Source organism: Saimiri boliviensis, chromosome 2 (assembly GCF_048565385.1).
Source record: "Saimiri boliviensis isolate mSaiBol1 chromosome 2, mSaiBol1.pri, whole genome shotgun sequence".
Lineage (NCBI taxonomy): Eukaryota > Metazoa > Chordata > Mammalia > Primates > Cebidae > Saimiri > Saimiri boliviensis.
In genome coordinates, this window is record NC_133450.1 from 122,715,919 (window position 1) to 122,743,320 (window position 27,402).

The window sequence follows — 27,402 nt, forward strand, 5'->3', positions numbered from 1 at the left end:
AAAAAAATTTAAAGCATAAAAGAATGTTTTCACCATCTACATGTTTCTTTTATTTTGTTCTTTACATAGTTGTTTGTTTTGTAAACCATGTATATTTTTTCTTAATATTTATTTAATCATTCATTCAATAAATGTTAATTAAGGACTGATTATCAGGCAGTTACTGTTAGAACTCTAGGGCTGTAGCAGTAAACAAAATAGTCAAAAATACCTGATTTTATTAAGTTTATATTGTAGTAGATGGGGACATAACAAACGAGTAAAAAATATATATATACTCTGTAATACGATAGTAAATTTTCTGAAGAAAAGCAGAATAGGGAGTGTGCATGTAAGGAAGAGGATTAAAGTTTTAAATAGGTCGATTCATCAGGAGATCACCAGCAGGGTAACATTTGAATAAAGACCTGAATTATGTAGTGATCCAGGTACGTATCTGAAGACAAAGCATTTATTTATAGTAGTGGAGTCTAAATGTTCAATAAAAAAAGAATGTTTATTATTTTTAAATTACTGCCAAGATTTTACTGTATAGCTATAAAAATACTTTGTTATTTATGTATAATGTCTTGAGAAAATGCCTACCATACAATGTTAAATGGGAAAAGAAAATATAAAACTAATTTTTATCCTAATTTTAAAAAAGATTTTATATACATAACATGTACAAATAATGTAAGCAGAAGAAAATATGCCCCAAGTAAACCGATGGTCTTTGTAGGGCTTGGTTTTTTAATTTCTTGAAAATTGTTCATTTTTCTCAGTTTTCTTAATTAGTATGTATTAAACTTTAAAAGTATATAAAAATTAATTTTGACACATTTTAACTTCCAGGTCTGGCCTTAATGGGGTAATGGGTGTTAAACTTACCCTCCCTACATGATCAACTATAAAAGTAGATAAAAGTCATGAAGCAACTGGGTTTTATTTGGCATTAGATAGTCAACCATAGGACTGTGATCCTTAGGAGAAGGGGAACCCAATAGGTAAGCTCACACTGGCCATTTAAACTGTAGCTGAGGGAAATAAAGCTCAAATACAGACTCGAGGTTTCGTAGGATAGAGGAAACAGTGATTGGAGGGAATGGCTGCTGAAGCAGTTGGATTTGTAAGGCTTCTACTAGAAGGAAGAGAATTGCTTAGAGAAGAAACATCAGAAACCTTTACGGAGATCACCCTGATTCCTCAGCTGAATGCTGAATTCCACATGTGCGGGGCCAGTCTCTTCTGAGAAGGGGTCTGTAGTCAAGTGGAGGTTCTGGAGATTACACAGTGCTGAGAGACAGAATTTCAAACAGCCAGATTGGAGAGATCTTGCTGAGCACCTTGGGCATTCATTAAGACTTCAGGAAGTCTAGACCATAAAGACTAGGGCTACTTTACCCATAGAGAATCTCAGCCAAAGTAGAGCTCTAAATAATCAGATGGAAAACCTAGAATAAAAAAAATTTAATATCTGAAATAAAAAATTCATTGAATATGCTAAATGGCAGATTGGAAACTACAAAAGAAAACTTCACTGATGTTAACCACAGAACAAAGAGAGGAGAAAGAAATGAACAAGCCTCTGTGACTCATAAGTGGTAGAACATAGTGTAAGTGGAGTCCCAGAAGAAGAGATACAGGTGCAGAAAAAGAATTTGAAGATATGATTATTTAAAGATTTGTAAATTTGAAGAAAACCTACATACCAATGGAGGTCAACAAATACCAAGCACAATAAACACAAAAGAAATTGTAGTAGCAGAACTAGTACAATTACTTAAAACTGAAGATAAAGAGAACATCTTAAAGACAGCTAGAGAGGGTGGGCATGGGGAAGACACATGATATACATAGGGAAACAATAACAGTAACAAAGACTGACTTCTCATCAGAAAGAATGAAAGCTGGAAAACAATGGAATGTCCCCTTTAAAATGCTGAAAGAAAAAATTGTCAATCTGAAAATTTAAATTGAACAAAAATATCTTTCTGAAATGTAAACAAAATAGACATTTTCAAATGACCAAAAGCTAAAAGAATTTATCACCATCAGACTTTCACTGTAAATAATGCTAAAGTAAGTCCTTCAGGCTCAAGAAAACTGATACCAGTCAGAACCTCAGATCTAAATGAAGGGGTGAATAGAACCAGAATTGATCTCTCTGTAAGATAATACAAATGACTTAAGTGTTTATTTTCTGTGAAAGACAATTGTTGGCTTAAAGCAAAATATTAACATTGTTTAAATCATGTAGAAGTAAAAGATCATGAAACAGCATGGAGAACAGTAGTAGTAAGATAGATTGAATTCCACTGTTGTAAGATGATGAACTTAAAATATTCAGTTAAGGTAGACTGTGATAGATTAAGGATATATATTATAATCCCTTGAGCAACTGCCAAACAAAATGGTACAGGTAAAAAGCCAATAGAGGTGATAAAATGAAACACTAAAAAATACCAAATGAATAAAAAAGACAGGAAAGGAGGATTAGTGGAACAAAGAACAGAATGATAGATTTAAAAACAAGATAGTAAACTTAATCATATTAATAATCACTTTAAATTTAAATGGGTTAAGCATTATGGTTATGAGGCAGAGATTTTCAGACTAGATAAAAGAGCAGGATCCAAACTCCATGTTTGGATCCTCTTCCATGACACTCCATTCAGGGAAGCCTCTCTTCTCCTAAACTTCATCTCTCTCTATTCCCTTCCACTCAGTGTGGAAGCTGCTTTCCTCTCCTGTATTCCATCTTTCTGGATTCTCTCACTCAGTGTGAGAGAGTTAGCTGTTTCTTTCTCTCTCCTGCCCCTATTTCTCTCTCTCTCTCTAAATCCAAAAAAAAAAAAAAAAAGGCAGGATCTAAGTATATACTGTCTACAAGAGATACACTTTAAAGTGTGTATTATATTTACATATAAAGATTTAGAATAAATATAACCTAAGAATACAGCTTACCAAGGAGTTGAAACATTTGTACAACAAGAATTACAAAAGAAGGAAATCATAAATGACACAAACAAATGGGAAAACACATTCCATGCTAATGTATAGGAAGGCCAAAGTGGACAGATCACTTGAGGTCAGGAGTTCAAGACCAGCCCTGGCCAATGTGGTGAAACCCCGTCTCTACTAAAAATACAAAAAATTAGCTGGGTGTGGTGGCAGGCACCTGTAATCCCAGCTACTCGGGAGGCTGAGGCAGGAGAATCACTTGAACTCCGGAGGTGGAGGTTGCGGTGAGCTGAGATCACACCACTGAACTCCAGCCTGGGTGACAGAGCGAGACTCCGTCTCAAAAAAAACATCACTTTTAGATTACTTGTAATACCTAATACAATGTAAATGCTATGTAAATCATTTTTATGTATGTCGTTAGGTTATGATGATCCAAAAAATGCTTCTGTATGTTCAGCACAGCCATCTTTTTTTTCCCCTGAGTATTTTCTTTCTTTCTTTCTTTCTTTCTTTTTTTTTTTTTTTTTTTGAGACGGAGTTTAGCTCTTGTTACCCAGGCTGGAGTGCAATGGCCCGATCTCGGCTCACCGCAACCTCCGCCTCCTGGGTTCAGGCAATTCTCCTGCCTCAGCCTCCTGAGTAGCTGGGATTACAGGCACGCACCACCATGTCCAGCTAATTTTTTATATTTTTAGTAGAGATGGAGTTTCACCATGTTGACCAGGATGGTCTCGATCTCTTGACCTCATGATCCACTTGCCTCGGCCCCCCAAAGTGCTGGGATTACAGGCTTGAGCCACCGCGCCTGGCTCCCTGAGTATTTTCAATTTATGGTTGGTTGAATCCATGGATGCAGAACTTACAGATACAGAGAGTTGACTGTATATCCATACACCATGCTCACTGGGTTTTTACCAGCCTCCCAGGTGGAGAACTAATAAAAAAGATAAAACACGACAGATTGGTTTGATTCAGTAAAAGAATATGGATCACTGTGATTTTATGTGTTATTTATAGCATTTATGCCTCAGTAGGTTACTACTGAATAACAGCTATGCATCTCATTAAAACTGTTCAATTAAAGCTGTAATTAACTAAATTGTATATATCATGCACTTCAACTAATGTGTAGTCACACTTCATAACTAGTACTCAAGTTGTATGGACACTGACTCATAAGTTAAAACAGTGAGTGGAAAAGATGTCCATGTATTATGAAGAATATATAAGGTGTATGTTTTAGAATAGTATGTGCATTTCTTTATGACATCACGAGAAAACAGTTGCACAAATTCAGAGTGTGACATTCTCAAGACAACTGTCCTGGGCTCTTCAGAAAGGGAATATCGTAGTTTTTTTTGTTTTTTGTTTTTTGTTTTTTGTTTTTTAAAGATGTAACAGCCACTTACCGTATTGAACCTAGATTTTACATGGTTCTAGGGGTGAAAGCTCTGTTAGACATTCTTGAGATAATTAGGGAAAATGTGAATGTGGAATGCATGGTGTATTGTGGAATTATTGTTAATGTTTTTAGATGGCATAATGGAAATTTTGCTATTAGTAGATACATTTGTCTTATTCTTGGGAGATGTCAGGTATTGTAATGTGTACAACTATTAAAATACAGCAAAATGAATTATAATACATTGTGTGAATATAGAAAGAAAATAAATTTGATAAATAATGGTCAATCTAGGCATATAGTTTTTGGTTGTACTATTCTTTCTAATTTTTATTTTACCTGTTTTTATGATAATAAGTTGGAAAATACTTGAAAATACTTGGCAATTAAAACTAGATCTCCAAAGAAGAAAATCATTGGAGCCAGGCTTGGTGGTGTGTCCCTATAATTCTTGCTAATCTAGAGGCTGACAGGAGGATCACTTGAGTGCAGGAATTTGAGACCAGACTGGGCAATGTAGTGAGACTCTATCTATATTTGTTAAAAAAGAAGAAATCGTGACAAACATTAGAAAATATAGAAAATTCTATGATAATGAAAAGATTCCGCATCAGAACTTGTAGTTGTGGCTAATTGATATTTATAGAAAAATTTGTACTTTAACTGGCTTGTACGGGTTGGGGGGAGTTGAAAATTAATGAGATAAGCTTTCAATTTTAGATGAAAAATGAACAAAACATTCATACAGTGAAGACAGAACATTTTTGTCACTGCAAGTATTTCTCGTAGTATTCTTCTATATCCCTACTGACTTCTTACCTTTCATCCTCAACTGTTGGCAATCACTAATCTGTTACCCCCATTTCTAAAACTTTTGTCACCTCAAGAATGCTATGTAGATGGAATCATAAGTAATCTTTTGGGATGGGCTTTTTTCACTCAGCGTTATTCACTGGGCATTTATTCAGATTGCTCTAGTTATCAGTAATTTATTCCTCTTCATTACTGAATAGTACTTCATAATATGGATATATCACAGTTTAACCCAGGCATCCCCAGACTTTTTACACAGGGGGCCAGTTCACTGTCCCTCAGACCATTGGAGGGCCACCACATACTGTGCTCCTTTCACTGACCACCAATGAAAGAGGTGCCCCTTCCTGAAGTGCGATGGGGGGCCGGATAAATGGCCTCAGGGGGCCGCATGTGGCCCGCCGGCCGTAGTTTGGGGACACCTGGTTTAACCATTCTCCCATTGTAGGATATCTGGACTGATTCCAGTTTTTGGCCCTTACAAGTAAAGCTGCGATCAACAGTTATGTACAGGTTTTTATGTGAACATAATCTGCATTTCTCTGGGATAAATACCCAAGAGTGCAATTTCTTGGTCATATGGTAGTTGCATGTTTAATTTCTTAAAGAAAAGCAAAACTTTTCCAGAATAACTGTACCATCTTACATTCCTACAGACAATGTCTGAGTGATCCAGTTTTTCAAAATCCTTTGCCAATATTTCATGTTGGCACTCTCTAATAGCTGTTCTTATAGGTATATAGTGATATCTCATTGTGATTGTATTAGTATTTCCCTAATGGCTAATGATGTTAAATATCTTCTCATTTGTTGTTTACCATTTATACAAACATCTATACTGTTTGTATATACTCTTTGATGATATATTTTTTCAAGTATTTTGCATATATTCTAATTTGATTGTTTGCTTTTTTGCTGTTGAGTTTCGAGAGCATTTTTAACATATTCTTAATGTTAGTTGTTAGATATACATATGAAATTTTTTATACTGAAGCTTGTCTTTTTAACTTTTCTTAAAGAATAAACTTTATTTCTTAGACCAGATTCAGAATCACACCAAAAAGAACCAGAAGATGCTGAATTTCCCATACATTCTCTGCTCTCATACATGTATAGCCTCCCAATTATCAACATCTTACATTACAGTGGTACAATTGTTAAAACTGGTTTACCTCCATTGATACAGTATTACCCAAAGTCTGTAATTTACATTAAGCTTCACTCCTGGTGTTGTACATTCTATGGGTTTAGTCAGTGACATGTCTCCACCATTAAAGTATCATAAAGATTAAGTTCACTGCCATAAAAATTCTCTGTGCTCTGCCTATACATTCTTTTCTCCCTCTAACACTAGGCAACCACTGATCTTTGTACTGTCTCCATAGTTTTGCTTTTCCCCCCACATGTCAATAGTTGTAATCACACAGGATGGACTCTTTTAAGATTTGATTCTTACACTTAGTGTAATATGCATTTCAGTTTCTTCCATGTCTTTTCATGGCTTGTATAGCTAATTTCTTTTTTGCACTGAATAATATTCCGTTAGTGGATATACCACTGTTTATCCATTCACCTACCAGTGACATTTGTGTTGCTTTCAAATTTTGACTGTTACAAAATATCTGCTAAAAACATACGAAAATACCGTTTCATATGAACATATTTTTTCATCTTCTTTGAGTAAATTTCAGGGAGTGCAATTGCTCGGTCATAGAGTAGGAATATTTAGTTTTGTAAGAAACTGCCAGAATGTCTGGTTGATCTACATCCTTGTCAGGATTTGGTGGTGTCAGTGTTTTGGGTTTTGGCTATTTTAATAGGTATGCATAATATCTCATTGGTGTTTTAGTTTGCGTTTCCCTGATGACACATGATATGGAGCATCTTTTCATATACCTATTTGCCATTTGTATGTCTTTGGTGAAATCCATCTGTTCAGGTCTTTGTCCCATTTTTAATGGGTTTGAGTTATAAGAGTTTCTGTATTTTGGATAAGTCTTTTATCTGACATGTCTTTTGTAAATTTTTTTTTTCTCCTTCTGTAGCTTATTTTATTCTCTTGGGAGTGTCTTCTGCAGAAGAGAAGCTTTTTTTGTTGTAATGAAGGTCAGCTCATCAATGCTTTTTTTATGGATAGTGCATTTGGTGTTATATCTAAAAAGTCATCACAAAATGCAAGGTCATCTAGTTTTTCTTCTACATTGTATTCTAGGATAAAGTTTTGCATTTTACATGTAGTTCCGTAATCCATTTGAGTTAATTTTTGTGAGGAGTGTAAGGTCTGTCTCTAGTGTTGTTTGTTTGTTTTGATTTTGCTTGTGGATATTTGGTTCTAGCACTGTTTTTTGAAAAGATTTTCTTTGTTTTATACCCTTTCCTCCTTTGTTAAAGATCAGTTGGCTATATTTCTGTGACTCTTCTGAAAAGGATTGCAGAGGATTTATATACTTCCCTTCTTTTTTAAATGTTTAGTAGAACATACCAGTGAACCCATCTTGACCTTTTGCTTTTGGTTTGGAAAGAGTATTAATTATTGATTCAATATCTTGACACCTATAGGCCTATTCGTATTATCTGTTTCCTAATTTTGCATATTGTGTCACCCAGGAACTGATTCATTTAATAACATTTAATTTATTATAACATTTATTATATATATTTAATTTATTATAACATTTGTTCATTTAATAACATACATTCAAATGTATGTTATTAAATTTGTTGACATATAGTTGTTGATGTAACTCCTTTATTCCTTTAATGCCAGGGGATCTATAGTGATGTCACCTCTTTCATTTCCAGCATTAGTAATTTGTGTGTCCTTTTCTTTTCTAACCCTTCTTTTCCTAGTCTCCTACAATGAAAGCTTAGTTTATTTATTTTAGGTCTTCTTTTCAAATATATGCATTCAATGCTATAAATTTCTAAGTACTGTTTTTGTTGTTTTTCACAAATTTTGACATCTTGCATTTTCATTTTCATTAAAGTATTTTTAAATTTCTCTTGAAATTTCTTCTTTGACCTATGTGATATTTAGAAGTGCATTGTTTAATTTCCATATATTTTGGAATTTTCCAGCTATCTCTGTTTTCGATTTATAGTTTAATTCCTCTGTGGTCTGAGAGCAGATACTGTGTAATTTCTATTTTTAAAAAATTTGTTGGCCTGGGCATGGTGGCTCACGTCTGTAATCCCAGCACTTTGGGAAGCTGATTCAGGAGGATCATGAGGTCAGGAGTTCGAGACCATTCTGACCAACATGGTGGAAGCCTGTCTCTGCTAAAAATAGCTGGATATGGTGCTGCACACCTATAATCTCAGCTACTGAGGAGGCTGAGGCAGGAGAATCACTTGAACCTGGGAGGCTGAGGTTGCAGTAAACTGAGATTGCTCCACTGTACTCCAGCCTGGGTGACAGAGTGAGACTCTGTCTCAAAAATAAATAAATAAATAAATAAATTGTTAAGATGTGTTTTATGGCCCAGGATATTATCTGTCTTGGAGAATGTTCCTTATGAGCTTGAGAAGAATGTGTGTTTTTTAGATAAAGTGCTTCATAAAAGTCCCTTATATCCTGTTGGTTATGCTGTTGAGTTCAACTGTGTCCTTCCTGATTTCATGCCTGTTGGACCTGTTAATTTCAGATAGAGGGATGTTGAAGTCTTCAAGTATAATAGTCTATTCTGTTTCTTTGTGCAGTTCTTTCTGGTTTTGCCTTACATCTTTGAAGTTACATTGTGAGGCTCATATACATTCAGGATTGCTATGTCTTCTTGGAGCAGTCACCTGTTTATCACTATGTAATGCCTCTCTTGCTTTGAAGCCTGCCATGTCTGAAATTAGTATATTAACTTCTACTTTCTTTTAACTAGTGTTAGCATGGCATCTTTTTTCATCCATATACTTTTAATCTATATGTATCGTTATTTTAAATAAAGTGAGTTTTTGTAGATAACGTATAATTGGGTCTTGTTTCTAACCCACTCTGACAGTCTCTGTCTTTGAATTGGTACACTTAGACCACTGACATTCAAAGTAATTATTGATGTAATAGTTGGATTAATATTTATTCCATTTGTTATTTTCTATTTGTTGTCCTTGTTCTTTGTTCTTATTTTTGTTTTCCTCTCCCTTTTTTTTTTGCCTTTTGTTGTTTTGATTGAGCATTTTATTTGTTTATGTTTTCTTTCTTTCATTGGCATACTAATTACCTTTCTTTCTTTTGCGTTTTTTAGTGTTTGCCCTAGAGTTTTCAGTATACATTTACAATTAATTCAAGTCCACTTTCAAATAACATTTTTACTGCTCACAGGCATTGTGAAAATCTTATGATAACAAAATAATCCTAATTTCTGCCTCTAGTTTCTTATATTACTACTGTCACTCATTTTGTTTATATAGAAGCATATGTGTCTCTCTAAAAGTATACATAGTTCTGTACTTTGTTTCTGTGATTCTTTTTTTTTTTTTTTTTTTTTTGAGACGGAGTTTCACTCTTGTTACCCAGGCTAGAGTGCAATGGCATCATCTCGGCTCACCGCAACCTCCTCCGCCTCCTTGGTTCAGGCAATTCTCCTGCCTCAGCCTCCTGACTAGCTGGGATTACAGGCATGCACCACAATGCCCAGCTAATTTTTTGTATTTTTAGTAGAGACGGGGTTTCACCATGTTAACCAGAATGGTCTCGATCTCTCGACCTCGTGATCCACCCACCTCGGCCTCCCAAAGTGCTGGGATTACAGGCTTGAGCCACCGTGCCCGGCTCTGTGATTCTTTTAAACAAATCATCTGTTGGATCAATTAAAAATAAGAAAAATTAAAATTTTATTTTACCCGCACTTTTTCCTTCTCTGATGCATTTTCCTTATTTACGTAGATTTGGGTTCTGATCTTTATCATTTTTTTTCTCTCTAAATAATTCTTTTTACACTTTCTTGCAAGGCAGATCACTGGCAACAAATTCCCTCGATTTTTGTTTTTATGAGAAAGTATTTCTTTTTCACTTTTGAAAAAAATTTTGCAGGTATTAGTATTTTAGGTTGGGTTGTTGGGTGTTTTTTTTTTGTTTTGTTTTTTCTCTTAACACTTTAAGTGTTTCAGTGCACTCTCCTTACACTGTTTGTGAGAATCAGATGTAATTCTTATGTTTTTTCCTGTATAGGTATGGTATGTTTTTCCTATAGCTTCTTTCAAGAATTTATCTTTGGTTTTCCGTAATTTTGGGAATTATATGCCTAAGTATAGTTTTTTTGTTTGTTTGGTTGGTTTGGTTTTTGACGTTTAGATTGGTGGATGTTCTCTGAGCTTCCTGGATCTGTGGTTTCATATCTGACATTAGTTTGGGGAAATTCTTCTGTCATTGTTTCAGAAATTTCATGTATTGTAATCCTCTTTTTCCTATTCTTCTGGAATTTCCATTATGCATATATTATGCCTTTTGAGTTGTCATACAGTTCTTGGATACTCTGTTCTAGGTTGTGTTTTCTTTTGTTTTTTCTATTATTATTCTTCTTGCTTTTCAAATTTGGTGTTTTCTATAGAGTTAACCACAAGCTTAGATTCTAACCCAAGCTGTGTCCAGCCTACATTAAGTACATCAAAATTATCTCTCATTTCTGGTAGTGTTTCTAATCTCTAACATTTCTTTTTGGTTCTTATAATTTTTGTCTCTTTATATTGCCCATCTGTTCTTGCAGTCTGTGTACTTTATCCATTAGAACCCTTAGCATCTTAATCATAATCATTTTAAAATTCCTAGTCTGATAATTCCAACATCCCTGCCACACTGGACTATATTTTGCTGTTTGCTGTGCTCTTGAAACTGGATTTTGCCTTTGACTGTCTTATAACTTTTTCTTGATAACCAGATATGTGCTACTGAATGAAAGGATCTGCTGTAAATAGGCCTTTAGTCATGTTATACTGAGGTACAAGGGGATGGAGAAGCATTCTGTAATCTTATCTGGAGGTCTCAGTCTTTCAGAAAGCCTGTAGCTCTGCCCTGTAAACTTCACAAGTACCTCTCAGTCTCTGCAGTGTCCCCTTACTTGAAACAGGTTAGCTAAACTGGTCTGGAGTTTGTTTTGCCTTTTGCCCAGGTCTGTTATGCTCTGATAAAGCTCCAGCAGTATAGGCTGTAGTTGATCTGGTTTATCCTGAGGGTAGCCTTATTAGGAACAGAATGCTTTGGTGTTTTTCACAATGGTTCCTTTTCTCCTTCCGTTGCCTGAGGCATGAAATTTATCTCCAATATTCAGAGGAGATTTTTCTTAAATATTCACTGTGAAAACCTGGTCAACCTCTTGGAGGTAAAAGTTTGCAGATGCTTGATTACTGGATTCCCCTGGAGTTTATCTCAGATTTGTTCACTTTGAACCTCTTGTAATTCATCAGTTATAATTTGTTTCCCTGCTTTGGCACTGAATCTTAGGGAGGTTTGTGCTTGGGAGCTTCTGCTCCGTCAAGCTACAATTCTCTGTACTTTCCTATTGGTCTCTCCATTGTTTAGTGAGGGGGCTGTAATTTGACCCCTGACCTTAACACTCTGACAGATCCTAAGAAGAGTTGTTGTTTTTTCCATTTTTTTTCAGCTTTTTTCTTCTAGGACTAGTGTTGACTTGTAGCTTCTTACATGCTGGACCAGAAACCAGAAGTCCTAGCTCTTTTTAAAAAATTAATCTACTTAACAGTCTTTTGCAGAGCACAGGTCCTTTTATGGATAATATGTTTGGTGCCGAGTCTAAGAACTTGCTTTGCCCTAGATCTGAAAGATTTTGTCGCTTTTTTTCTCAAATGTTTTGTATGTTTGTTTTACATTTTTAAATCTGTGATCCATTTTGAGTTAATTTTTCTGTAAGGTATGAGGCTTAGCTTGATGTTGATTTTTTAAAAATTTGTTTTAATTGTAGTAAAATGCACATAAGATTAAATTTACAATTTTAGTCATTTTTAAGAGTACAGTTGAGTGGCATTAAGTATATTCACACTGATGTGCAGCCATCAACACTAGCCATCCACAGAACTCTTTTCATTTTGCAGAACTGAAACTCTGTACCCATTAACACTACCACCTTATTTCCTTTTTCTTCTTATTCCTGACATCCACAGTTCTACTTTCTGTCACTGAATTTCACAACTCTGGGTACCTCATGAAAGTGAAATCTTACAGTATTTGTCTAGTTTGAGGTCTTTTTTAATTTTTATTTTTACATAGTAATTTTAATAGTATACGTAGGTAACATTAGATATTTTGAACAGGTATGCAAAGTGCAATAATCACATCAGAGTAAATGGGGTATCCATCACCTCATGCATTTATCTTTTGTGTTATAAATAGGCCAGTTATATTTTATTTTTAAACATACAATTAAATTTTTTTTGACAGTAATCACCCTGTTGTGCTAGCAAATGCTGGATCTTATTCATTCTTTCTGGGTTTTTTAAATTTAAATTTTAATTTTTTGGAACTATTAACTATCCCTGCTTCTCACAACCCACCCTCCACCCCCACCAACCTTCAAGCCTCTGGTAGCTGTCCTTCTCTCTCTCCTCCTCATGAATTCAGTTGTTTTAATTTTTACCTTCCACAAATAAGTGAGAACATGTGTGCTTCTTATTTCACTTAAAATAATGACCACCAGTTCCATCTGTGTTATTGCAAAGACAGGATCTCATTCTTTTTTATGGCTGAATAGTGCTCATTTGTGTACATGTACCACATTTTCTTTATCCATTCATCTGTTGATGGACACTTAGGTTGATTCCATATCTTGGCTATTGTGAATAGAGCTGCAATAAACATGGGAGTGCAGATATCTGTTTGACAAACTAATTTCCTTTCTTTGGTCTAATACCTAGTCTAATACCTAGCAGTGTGATTGCTGGATCATATGATATCTCTATTTTTAGTTTTTGAGGAGCCTCCAGATTATTCTGCATCGTGATTGTGCACCAACCACTGTGTCCCACTAACAGTGTATGTGGGTTCTCTTTTCTCCCCATCCTTGCCAGCATTTGTTATTGAATATTTTTCTGTGACTGACTTCTTTTACTTAGCATAATGTCTTCAAGGTTCATTGTACATTGTACTTCAAGGTACATTGTAAATGCATCACAATGTTTTTCTTTTTTATGTCTGAATAATCTTCTTTGTATGTGTGTATAATATTTTTTGTCCATTTATCCATCAGTAGACACATGGGTTGCTTCTACTTTTTGGTTATTGTGAATAATGCTGCTCTGAACGTTAGTGTACAAACATCTGATCTGCTCTGTGCATTTATTCTTTTTGACATGTACTCAGAAGTGGAACTGCTGGATCCTATGGTAATATATGGTAATATTAATATTTTTGATGAACCACATACTGTTGTCCATAACAGCTACACCATTTTACATCCCCACCAGCAGTACACAAGGATTCCACTTTCTTCACATCTTCATTAACACTTGTTATTTTCTGGGTTTTTGTATGTTTTTTCTTTTTCATGGGATGTGAGGTAGTATTCTTTTTTTTTTTTTTTAATCTGTGAGAGTCTGATTGTTTTCCTCCATTTAATCACTTTCACTTTTTTCAAAACTCAGGCATATATGAATGAGTTTATTTCCAGGTTCTTAGTCATGCTCTGTTGATGTATGTTTCTGTCCCTCTGCTAATAGCAGCATAATTATTAACTTCATAAAATAAATTGAGAAGTTTTCTCTCATCTTCTGTTTTCTGTAAAGCAATGTGTAGAATTGGTGTTCTTAAATTTTTTTTTTAATTTTTAGTTTTTTAAACTATACTTTAAGTTCTGGGGTACATGTGCAGCACATGCAGGATTGTTACATAGGTATAGTTCTTAAATGTTTAGTTGAAATCTCTAGTGAAAACATCTGGGCATTTACATTCAATTTTAAACTTTTGTTAGTCAAACTTGTGTCAACATAATGAGAGTGAAAAGGTAAAATCACTCTGAGAAGTGAGAGAAGATAGCTGCAGTGTAACTAAATGAAGATTTGTATTTGAGATAAAGACATTTTACAGATTTCTAAGAAGCCAATCGAAATTTGGGCAAAAAGCATAATCAGGCATTTCATAGAAAGGAATTGTGTTCAAAAACCTGCAGAAACTCGTTAAAACTTGTTTGTTTTCAGGGAAAGGCAAATTAAGACAACCTTCTTCATACCTACTAGAATTGGCAAAACTTGAGTTTCCTGCTACTGGCAGTTACAGCTATATGCTCTGAAGACTAAAGTGTTACTCACTACTTCATGTTATGTTCTCTCTTCTTTGATGATGTAGAAAGAGAATGTAATACAGACTAGGGATTTGGAGAAATTAGACAATATTTTTTGGAGTGTGTGCACTCTCTCACATTTTTGAAACACTCTCCACAAGCCATAGAAAAGTCTTCATTCTTAGGGGAAAATACTCTTCTTTGTCCTTTATTGTCTTAATAGATGCCTTTTTAGGTATTCCGGTGACTTTTGGCTCTAAACAATATGACTGTTTTAGATGTGTACACTACTTATTCTCGTTGTTCAGTTACTTCTTTAAACTTTGCGCTTTGAGTTTCACAAAATTCTTAAGCATGCCTAGTTTGAACTGTAGCAGCTCTAGAGTAAGGTGAGTTTCTGACCCTCACTCCTATTTGATTTCATAAAGTTCCTTTTTTGATCTTAAAAGCACAAGACTAAAATAAGATTATTTAGAGTAAGATTTTAATTAAATTCATATTATATTCCATTGCCATTATTGAATGTGTGTATGAGTGGATAGTATGGCTCCATAGGTCATTGCCTTTTGGTTTTGACCAAATCAAAAAGGTATTCCTGATCATTTACTTATTAGAGTTTGTATTAGAATATTGTTAGGATCTAGACCCTCAAAGCTTTAGGCTACAATGCTCTCATATTGCTTACAAATACTCTAGCATTGATTCTCCCTAGGGTTGTAGGAGTAGCCTTATCTGTGCTTTTAAATCAGTATTCTGCACATGGACTAATAGTTTCTCAATATGATCCATGAAAATAAAGTGTGTTTTCATTAGTTTTGGAAATGGTGTGTGGGATAGCTGTCCAACCCACTCTCAAATGGATACAATGCATGTTAGCATATTAAGGCTGGGCTAATGCCCTAATCACAACACATTGTATCCATCTCAAATGGATACAATGCATGTTAATGCCGTAATCCCAACACATTGTATCCATCTCAAATGGATACAATGCATGTTAATGCCCTAATCCCAACACATTGTATCCATCTCAAATGGATACAATGCATGTTAGCATATTAAGGCTGGGCTCATGCCCTAATCCCAACACTTTGGAAGCCAAGGCAGGCGGATCACTTGTCCAGGAGTTCAAGACCAGCCTGGCCAACATGGTGAAACCCTATCTGTACTAAAAATATAAAATTAGCTAGGCATGGTGGTATGCACTTGTAATCCCCACTACTCAGAGGCTGAGGCAGGAGAATCACTTGAACCTGGAGGGCAGAGGTTGCAGTGAGCTGAGATCGAGCCATTGCGCTCCGGCCTGCGGTGACAGAGCGAGACTGTCTCAAAAAAAAAAAAAAAAGTTTTGTTACAGGAAAGGGGTCTCAATCCAGACCCCAAGAGAGGGTTCTTGGATTGGATCTAATGCAATAAATAATGCAGGGCAAGTCCGTAGTGTAAAGTGAAAGCAAGTTTATTAGGAAAGTAAAGGAATAAAGGAGTGGCTGCTCCATAGACAGAGAAGGGTCTAGATCCTAACACTTTTATGGTTATTTCTTGATAATATGATAAATAAGGGGTGGATTATTCATGTCTCCCATTTTTTAGACCATATAGGGTAACTTCCTGATGTTGCCATGGCATTTGTTAACTGTTACGGTGTGGGTTGGAGTGTGGCAGTGAGGGTGACCACAGGTCCCTCTCGTGGCCATTTTGGTTTTGGTGGGTTTTGGCTTGCTTCTTTACTGCAACCTGTTTTATCAGCAAGGTCTTTATGACCTGTATCTGGTACTGACCTCCTGTCTCATCCTGTGACTTAGAATGTCTGGGAAGGCAGCCCAGTAGGTTTCAGCCTCATTTTACTCAGCTCCTATTTAAGATGGAGTAAGTAGTTCACACACCTCTGACAGTTTCATGATCAGTCTTGTAAGAATAGGGGAACTTAATCCTTAATTTAAAATCGTAGTTAAACAATATTAAAATCCTGGCTCATTTTATTTAACCCAGCAATTCCTAAATTTACTTGATCATTAGCCACTATTTCGCTGGGTTACCTGAGTATATTAGGAGGAACAGTCTTTACAAAGTGAACTTCTAGGATACTGGCAATACGTCACTAATCTGTACTAACTTTGCAGTTTTCTGTTGGTTCCAGGTTTTCATATGGTTGGCCTCTGACATTTTCATACAACCTTTATACTTGACAACAGACTCCTGCTTATGTTATATTATAATTCCTTACCATCTATAATACATAAATGCCTAATTATCTGTGCCTGTGATTCTTGATTTTAAGTGAAGAACAATAAGATATTAGCTTAGTCACTTTTTTTGGTGGTGGGGACCAGATATTGAGATACTGATCACTTTGCTGTCCAAGTAAAATCTAGAAAGAAATTAATCTGCTTGTATCATGGTTGATGACAGTCTACCCAAAAGATTGCCAGTTTTATATATATTTCAGATGTAAGCCCTGTAAGAATAGCAGATGACTTCTTTTGTCTCTGTATGCTAACCTCTGAGGCAGTCATTATATTTTCTTTTTCTTTTTTAGAGACAAGGTCTTGCTCTGTCATCCAGGCTGGAGTGCAGTGGCACGATCATAGCTCACTGTAGCCTCAGAATTCTGGCTCTAGCAATTCTCCTGCCTCAGCATCCCACATAGCTGGGTGTATAAGCACACATCACCACACCTGGCTTACATATTTTATTTTATGTTTTGTAGAGGCACGGTTTCGCTGTGTTGTCCAAGTTGGTCTCAAACTCCGACTTCAAGCAGTACTACTGCCTTGGCCTCCCAAAGTGTTGGGATTATAGGTGTGAGCTATAGCTCTCAGTCCAAACTTTTAAAGTATAGCCCAGGAGACATGCTGTGCCATAGACACACACTGTCCAGCACAATAGCCACTAGTTATATGTAGCTTTTGAATACTTGAAATGTGGCCAAATCAAATTGAGATGTGTTTTAAGTATAAAATACACATTGGATTTCAAAGACTTAGTATGAAAAAGATCTAAAATATCTCCATAATATTTATATTCATTGCATATTGAAGTGTTAATATTTTGACATATTAAAATACTTTACTAAATGTAATATTTTTTTACTTCTTACTGTACTAGGTAATTAAAGATTTCTGTGGCTTGTATTATATTTCTATTGGATAGTGAGACTGAGACTGTAGGCACTTTTCCCATGAACTGATAGGTCTTAGAGACTCAGCCTGTTTATCTAGGTTGTTAGAAAGCTTTCTCGTCTAGGGAAAGATTCTGGTATTTTGCAGTTTTTCTGTGTGGGTGTGTTATTTATTTTATTTATTTATTATTATTTTTTAAATTGCATTTTAGGTTTTGAGGTACATTTGAAGAACATGCAACATAGTTGCATAGGTACACACATGGCAGTGTGATTTGATGCCTTCCTCCCCTTCTCCTATATCTGGCATTTCTCCCCATGCTATCCCTCCCCAACTCCCCACCCCCACTGCCCCTCCTCCATTTCCCCCCAACAGACCCCAGTGTGTAGTGCTTCCCTCCCTGTGTCCATGTGTTCTCATTGTTCAATACCCGTCTATGAGTGAGAACATGCGGTGTTTGATTTTCTGCTCTTGTGTCAGTTTGCTGAGAATGATGGTTTCCAGGTTCATCCATGTCCCTACAAAAGACACGAACTTACTGTTTTTGATAGCTGCATAATATTCCATGGTGTATATGTGCCACATTTTCCCTGTCCAGTCTATCATTGATGGGCATGTGGGTTGGTTCCAGGTCTTTGCTATTGTAAACAGTGCTGCAATGAACATTCGTGTGCATGTGTCCTTATAGTAGAACGATTTTATAATCCTTTGGATATATACCCAGTAATGGGATTGCTGGGTCAAATGGAATTTCTATTTCTAGATCCTTGAGAAATTGCTACACTGTCTTCCACAATGGTTGAACTAATTGACACACCCACCAACAGTGTAAAAGTGTTCCTATTTCTCCACATCCTCTCTAGTATCTGTTGTCTTTAGATTTTTTAATGATCGCCATTCTAACTGGCAAGAGATGGTATCTCAGCATAGTTTTGATTTGCATTTCTCTAATGACCAGTGATGATGAGCATTTTTTCATATGTTTGTTGGCCTCATGTATGTCTTCTTTTGTAAAGTGTCTGTTCATATCCTTCACCCACTTTTGAATGGGCTGTTTGTTTTTTTTTCTTGTAAATCTGTTTGAGTTCTTTGTAAATTCTGGCTATCAGCCCTTTGTCAGATGGGTAGACTGCAAAAATTTTTTCCCATTCTGCTGGTTGCCAATTCACTCTAATGACTGTTTCTTTTGCCGTGTAGAAGCTGTGGAGATTGATTAGGTCCCATTTGTCTATTTTGGCTTTTGTTGCCAATGCTTTTGGTGTCAGGAAGTCCTTGCCTATGCCTATGTCCTGAACGGTTTTGCCTAGATTTTCTTCTAGGGTTGTTATGGTGTTAGGGCTTATGTTTAATGCTTTTGGTGTCAGGAAGTCCTTGCCTATGCCTATGTCCTGAACGGTTTTGCCTAGATTTTCTTCTAGGGTTTTTATGGTGTTAGGGCTTATGTTTAAGTCTTTAATCCATCTGGAGTTAATTTTAGTGTAAGGTGTCAGGAAGGAATCCAGTTTCTGCTTTCTGCACATAGCTAGCCAGTTTTCCCAACACTATTTATTAAACAGTGAATCCTTTTCCCATTGCTTGTTTTGGTCAGGTTTGTCAAAAATCGGATGGTTGTAGATATGTTGTGTTGCCTCTGAGGCCTCTGTTCTGTTCCATTGGTCCGTATCTCTGTTTTGGTACCAGTACCATGCTGTTTTGATTACTGTAGCCTTATAGTATAGTTTGAAGTCCAGTAGTGTGATGCCTCCCGCTTTGTTCTTTTTGCTTAGAATTGACTTGGCTATGTGGGCTCTCTTTTGGTTCCATATGAAGTTTAAGGTGTTTTTTTTTCCCAGTTCTTTGAAGACGGTCATTGGTAGCTTGATGGGGATAGCATTGAATCTGTAAATTACTTTGGGCAGTATGACTGTTTTCACGATATTGATTCTTTCTAACCATGAACATAGAATGTTTCTCCATCTGTTTGTGTCCTCTTTTATTTTGTTGAGCAGTGGTTTGTAGTTCTCATTGAAGAGGTCCTTTACGTTTCATTCCTAGGTATTTTATTTTCTTTGTAGCAATTGTGAATAGCAGTTCATTCTTGATTTCACTCTCTTTAAGTCTGTTATTGGTGTATAGGAATGCTTGTGATTTTTGTACATTGATTTTGTATCCTGAGACTTTGCTGAAGTTGCTTATCAGTTTCAGGAGATTTTGGGCTGAGACAATGGGGTCTTCTAGATATACAATCATGTTGTCTGCAAATAGAGACAATTTGACTTCCTTCTTTCCTATGTGAATACGTTTTATTTCTTTTTCTTGCCTGATTGCTCTGGCTAGAACTTCCAGTACTATATTGAATAGGAGTGGTGAGAGAGGGCATCCTTGTCTAGTGCCAGATTTCAAAGGGAATGCTTCCAGTTTTTGCCCATTCAGTATGATATTGGCTGTTGGTTTGTCATAAATAGCTTTTATTATTTTGAGATACGTTCCATCAATACCTAGTTTATTGAGGGTTTTTAGCATAAAAGGCTGTTGAATTTTGTCAAAGGCCTTCTCTGCATCAATTGAGATAATCATGTGGTTTTTGTCTTTGGTTCTGTTTATGTGGTGAATTATGTTTATAGCCTTGCGTATATTGAACCAGCCTTGCATCCCCGGGATGAAGCCTACTTGATCATGGTGGATAAGCTTTTTGATGTGCTGTTGCAATCGGCTTGCCAGTATTTTATTGAAGATTTTTGCCTCTATGTTCATCATGGATATTGGCCTGAAGTTTTCTTTTCTTGTTGATTCGCTGCCGGGTTTTGTATCAGGATGATGTTTGTCTCATAAAATGATTTGGGAAGGATTCCCTTTTTCTGGATTATTTGGAATAGTTTCAGAAGGAATAGTACCAGCTCCGCTTTTTATGTCTGGCAGAATTTGGCTGTGACCCCGTCTGGACCTGGGCCTTTTTTGGGTGGTGGGCTCTTAATTGCTGCCTCAACTTCAGCCCTTGTTATTGGTCTATTCACGGTTTCGACTTCTTCCTCGTTTAGGCTTGGGAGGAGGCAAGTGTCCAGGAATTTGTCCATTTCTTCCAGGTTTACTAGTTTATGTGCATAGAGTTGTTTGTAATAATCTCTGATGATGGTTTGAATTTCTGTGGAATCTGTGGTGATATCCCCTTTATCGTTTTTTATTGTACCAATTTGGTTATTCTCTCTTTTCTTTTTTATTAATCTGGCTAGTGGTCTGTCTATTTTGTTTACCTTTTCAAAAAACCAGCTCCTGGATTTATTGATTTTTTTGAAGCGTTTTTTGTGTCTCTATCTCCTTTGTTTCTGCTCTGATCTTAGTTATTTCTTGTCTTCTGCTAGGTTTTGAGTTTTTTTGATCTTGCTCCTCTAGTTCTTTCGATTTTGATGCTTGGGTGTCAATTTTCGATCTCTCCTTTCTTCTCATGTGGGCACTTATTGCTATATATTTTCCTCTAGAGACTGCTTTAAATGTGTCTCAGAGATTCTGGTATGTTGTGTCTTCGTTCTCGTTGGTTTTGAAGAACATCTTTATTTCTGCCTTCATTTCATTGTTTATTCAGTCAACATTCAAGAGCCAGTTGTTCAGTTTCCATGAAGCTGTGCGGTTCCAAGTTAGTTTCTGCATTCTGAGTTCTAACTGGATTGCACTGTGGTCTGAGAGACTGTTTGTTATGATTTCCATTCTTTTGCATTTCCTGAGGAGTGATTTGCTTCCAATTACGTGGTCACTAGGAACTGCAATCCTGAGCTGTTCCTAGTCGGCCATCTTGGGTCCTCTCCTGGGTGTGTTTTTTAAACTATTGACCGAAAAACAAATGATTCCTTATCCATATATCGCTTTGAAGTAGCTCAAAAAGAGATTACTACCAGACATTCCTACATAGAATTATGCTTTAAGGCACAGGGAGAAAAATGAAAAATCTAGACGTTTTAACTATATCCTTAATAAATTATTTTACCTATGTCCACTAATAACTCTTTTATCTTTAAAAATGTATCGGTTTAGATATCTTCTTCTCTAAAGCATCATTTGAACATTGAGGGGATTAATGCATAATTTTTTTATCTCCTGAGATAGCATACTCCTTACAGATTGAAATGCTTTTAGGTCAGATTTTCCCTCCTTTGGTTCTCTTACTGCCTTGTGGAAGATAATTTTAATATTAACTGTCAAATTGTTTTTTGTATTTTTTTGCCTTTGGTTATAAAAAAAATTCTGTGATTCTTGGGTTTAAGTGGAGGACTGTAGAACCTTGTACTTGGTGATTTTTTTTTTTTTTTTTGGATCAAATTTGGGATACTTAAATCTTTACTGCCCTAATAAACTCTTAACTCTAGAAAAGAGTAATAAATCATATCTTATAAGTATACCTGTAGGCCATTTTAACTACAGTTTTAAGAAATGTTCTCATTAATTTATATGAGATACTGGCATAGTCCTTAATCTGCCCATTAAGCATCATTGCTTGGATATGCCATCTTAATGGAATTCTCATTTTAACTTCAGCTCTTTAAACCATTTCCATTTTGGTTTTCTTTTTTATAGTCTCAGTTAAGCACCTAATACCATGGGTTGGTCTAATGCTTTTCTTAAAAAAATAAAAAAGACTTGGACATACATAGCTTGTCACCTATTGGTGACACCTAAGGTACATTCAAAAAAGTGAAGTCACTTACATGTATCCTCTTGTTTTTCTCAATTTAAATATCTGCCTTATATCTGACACAACTTTTTCTTAATGTAACCTTAGCTACTAAGCTACATGGATATATAACTTCTGAAACTATGCTGTAGGGGAAGAAGAATTCTTTTCCCCACTACACAATCCAGTGATGTTACCTTGCCTGTGTTTTAGATTCTTTTAAAATGTTTGTAAGTATACAAACTGAATAACAAAAAGTTTAAAAAGCTTTTTAAATGTTTGAAAAGAAACTAAAGACTTAACTTCTCATCTCCCAGAAAGAACAATTATCTTTATGGATGAATCGCAGTGCATGCAGCTGTCTCATGTTTTGCTTCATTATTTTTATGGGGATTGTTTCCTGTTCTGTAGACCAGGTAAATTTGCCCATTTTTAGAACCTGCACCTACCTCTGAAGGTTCAGCACTAGAGGTCATTGACCTTTAATTATCCTTTTTACTGACAATACATAATGTTTCTATGGAGATGGAAGTTCCAGAATGGTGAGACTGGGGCACAAAATGTTCTTCTTGATTAAAATCCCAGTATAAAATAGAGGCATTATTAACAGACATAATCATTGCATTTTTAACTGTATAATGGAGCCAAATAAAAACCAATATGTGACCTTGTACAAGTCATTTTTTGTTCTTAATTTGTAAATGAAAGGGTTTGACTAGATTTAGTTTTATGTAGCATTTATTAAGAACCTACTACATGCTTGTTATTGCAATATGGCTTCTTATATAAATGTTAAATCTTTATTAAACTCTGGAGGAGATGCAGCATATAGCTAGTAGTTGCAGAATTGGAATTCTTCCTTTTTTTTTTTTTTTTTTGAGATGGATTAGTTTTGCTCGCTCTTGTTGCCCAGGCTGGAATGCAGTGGTGCCATCTCGGCTCACTGCAACCTCTGCCTCTGCCTCTGCCTCCTGGGTTGAAGCAATTCTCCTGCCTCAGCCTCCCAAGCAGCTGGGATTACAGCCATGTGCCACCACATCTGGCTAATTTTGTATTTTTAGTAGAAACGAGAGTTCCTCCATGTTGGTGAGGCTGGTCTTGAACTTCCGACCTTAGATAATCTGCCCTCCTCTGCCTCTCAAAGTTTTGGGATTACAGGCATGAGCCACTACACCCAGCCAGAATTCTTCCTTTCAAGACCATGTTTTTGGTTCCTGCCATATTTACCGTGGTGTTTCTTACTAGATAAATTTATTTGAAGATTTCTTTTTAGCTTTAAGGAATATATTATATGTGCATATGCTTTCCTGTTATTTGACATGTTTGAGTCCTGTTGACTCTTTCAGTTTTTAATATTAATATCAACCTGAAAATGTTTGCATGAAGAAAACTGGGAAAGTACGTGGATTGAGACTAAAGAGAGCAGCACAGTTTGTTTAGCACTCTGCCTCCCTAAATACAGATTTTTACAATCCTGTTAGAGCAAATTAGCTATTTTTAAATATTATATGGTAAAATTCAGCATTTGGAGCAGCCAGCAATCATATAAGGAAAGATACCTATACATGGAAAGACAGCAAAAAAGGAAAATAACACATTAGAAAGCAAAAATTAGTCACTATATTCTAAACTTTCAAATAATAGTCTTTTTGTATCACTCAGTGGTAGCTAAGGTAAATACTGGTTAACGGTGACTCAGTGGACATTGATTAAAGTGGCTCAATCTTTTATTCTTAGTTTTGTATACAGCCTTCTCTTGCAAATTTTAAGTGTTTCGCAGTTTCCATCAATGTCAGAAGGTTTTTAGGTCTCAAACTCTAGTCCCTTAGCTGTAGGTCCTACACATTTTACTTGCTTTTCCTTTTAAAAGGATCTACCAAGTCCTTCCCCTCTTTTAACTTCTTTTTTTCTTTTTTAGAGATGGGGTCTTGCTATGTTGACAAGGCTGGTCTTGAACTCCTAGCCTCAAGTGATCACTTCCTTAACCACCATATCCAGCCCCCTCATTTAGCTTTTCATTGTAAAAAATTTCAAATACATATAAAAGGAGAGAAAAGACAATGAACTCTCAGGTCTTTATTATCCAACTTTAACAATTAGTTTTGTAGCTAATCTTATTTATCTATAACCCTTCATGGGTTATTTGACGGGAATCCCAGACATCACATCACTTTTGCAGTTTGTTTGAGTCAGTATCCTTATAGCTACTGGTTGATATCTCTTAAACTCTAGATCCCTTTAAAAATTTTTTCTTGCAGTCTTTTATTTGTTGAAGAAACTGGACCCTTTGTCCTATGGAATTTCCCACCGTCTGTTTTTACTGATGTTATCTTCATGTAGCATATTCTTCTTCCCCTTTATTACTATAAATTGGTAGAGATACATTTTAATATTTCAGCAAGAATACTTTGTAGGTGGTGGTGTGTACTTACATTGGGAGGCTGAGCTCCTTTTACTCTAATGGAACATACTCCCTTGACTATACTGAACTGGATATAATGTTGCTCTAGGGAGAGATGTTTTTCTTTTGAGGGCATCTGAGGCAAATGTCATTTTAGGTTCTATTCTTTCTTATACTCCCCCCCTTCCCCCACCACAGTCCTCACCTTTGAACTTTAGGTTAGGGATTGTTGGGAAGAGACTATTACCCACCTGTTGTATGCTCCTAGATTATTTGTTAAGAATATAGAAACCAAATGACTATTCTGAATAGTAGCAAATACAGTATATCTATAAAAGTTTTTCCCATCTTTTTAGGTTTCGTGTGGTACATATAGCCACCATCCCTACAGGGAAGGTTCACCTAGCATTGCTGTATCAAGTTCTGAATATATCGTTGCCCTTTTGTTCCTAGGCTTTCTTGAACATTTTGCAAAGACTTAGTAAATGATATTTATAACATCACAGTTTTCTGGACTTTGAACTGATTCAGCACTAGCAAGGCCATATTCTCATCCTGGGGATAAGAAAGCTCAGATGCACTTAAGTGATATATTTGCTTCCAGTATTCCAGAATCCTCGAAAACCTATCTTCCTGCAATCCACCCCTTAAACCTGTTTTAATACCCTTTGACTTGTATGGTTCTAATATAAAGTTGGTATCAAAGACCATGATCCAAATACTTTTTTTTCTACACTACTATCCCTAGCTTGCTTCCCTTTCTCTCCCTTCTCTTTCTTTCTTCCGTCCTTCCTTTTATTGATCACATATTTGTAATTGCCTAATGCGTACCAGGCAAAGTGCTAGACTCAGGAAGCAGGTTAACTACACATAGGCCTGTGTATGAGGGAAAAGTTGGCCCACTGGGACATTTAATTATTGATACAAAAAATAACTGTCACATCACACACAGAATCCAGGAAAACTCGACCCCCAAATGTGAAAAGCAAAATTTAAGAAGAAAATAAAATATCTTTCTGAGCTCACAATAAGGAAGATTTCTTAAAACACATCAAAAGCAATTTTCATAAAGAAAAATATTAATAAGTTTGACTACATTAAAATAACTTTCTGTAGGACAATGAACACTGTAAAAAAAAACAACATGCTGCTGATGGCGAGAATTATTTGTAACTCAAGTAGTTGACAAAAGATTAGTATCTAAGGTATAAGAAGAGCTCCTGTTAGTAAATAAAATAATAAAAACAACCATGTGGAAAATGAGGTGAAGGATATTAGTAGGCAATTAACAGAAGAAAACTTAGTGGTCAGTAAATATATTAAGGTGTTCAACCTCACTGATAAAAAAATGCATTTTAAAACAACAATATGTTTCATACCCATCAGATTGACAGAAGTCTGTCATTACCTGTTTTGGAGAGGACAGAGAGAAATCAATGTTATATCCAGCCAATGGAGTATAAATTGGCCAAAATTACCTGGAAAAGCAATTTGGCAATAATCAGAAAGTAGAAGATCAACATGTTGTAGTGCTTGTGTTGTGTATGTGTCCAAGAAAAAGTCCTGCAGTATGAATAACAAAATCTACATACCAAATGTTTGTTGCAGTGTTGTACATTACAGTACGGAGCTAGAAATACCGTAAGAGTCCATTATTAAAGAATAAGTAGGGCTGGGCACAGTAGCTCGCGCCAGTAATCCCAGCACTTTGGGAGGCCGAGGCGGGTGGATCACGAGGTCAAGAAATCGAGACCATCCTGGTCAACATGGTGAAACCCCGTCTCCACTAAAAATACAGAAAATTAGCTGGGCGTGGTGGCGCGCACCTGTAGTCCCAGCTACTCAAGAGGCTGAGGCAGGAGAATTGCCTGAACCCAGGAGGCAGAGGTTGCAGTGAGCCGAGATCGTGCCATTGCACTCCAGCCTGGGTAACAAGAGCGAAACTCCAACTCAAAAAAAAAAAAAAAAAAGAGTAAAGTGGTATGTTCAAACAATGGAATGTTTGCTAGGGCAGCCACAACAAAGTACCACAGACTTGATGGCTTAAGCAACAGAAATTTATTCTTTACCAGTTTTGGTGGCTTGAGGTCCAAGATAAGGTACCAGCATGGCTGATTCTTCCTAGTGCTGTATCCATTCCATTAAACAGCACTCAGGGGTTAGGGCTTCAATATACAAATATGGGGAGGGGTCTGGACACACAATTTAATCCACATGTCTGTGTAACAGTTACAGTGGATAAACTAGAATGTATCAAAATTGGTAAACTTCTAATGCCTATTAAGTAATTTTTTTTTTAAAAGAATGATACATGCAGCAGAACTTCATGCCTGTGAAGTAAACAAATCTATTATATTGTTTATGGAAGTAGTCAGCATTTATAGTAAATGTATATACACTCATGGGAATAATAACTTCTGGATAGTGGTCACCACTGAGAAAGGAATGGTGGAATGTTATAGGAAAAAAATCCCATGGAGACTTTATCTGTAAAGTTTTCTTCCTTAAGGAAAAAAGCAAAAAGTTGATTTATTCAGACTGGCTAGCAGGTACATGGGTGTTATATTATTCTTTATAACTTTCCTATGTATTTGGAACCTGATAATATAAAAAAGCAAAGAAAATGTTACATCGATGAATGAAATGTTATTAATAGAAGTTGAAAATTCATTTAAGTAATATGATCTAGTAATCAAATATTAGGCACAAGTTACCTCATGATAAAGTTCATTCTTCTGTTTGAAAGTAGTTTTTATGTTTAGAACAACAATAAAATCTATAAATCTTTATAGTGTCCTGTGTCAAAAGCAAGAAGTTTACTTTCCACATATAAAAAAGTTTGAGCTTTTGAAAAAACTCAT

At 35.9% G+C, this 27,402-nt stretch overlaps 1 protein-coding gene and 1 pseudogene across 2 annotated transcripts in view; both read left to right on the top strand.

Moving 5' to 3' along the window:
- The window catches only part of RFX7 (regulatory factor X7), a 160,300-nt gene that overhangs the window by 23,179 nt on the left and 109,719 nt on the right, over positions 1–27,402 (top strand). The window lies entirely within an intron of this gene.
- Positions 1–27,402, top strand: part of LOC141583667 (hydroxyacyl-coenzyme A dehydrogenase, mitochondrial pseudogene) — a 62,184-nt pseudogene that overhangs the window by 22,409 nt on the left and 12,373 nt on the right.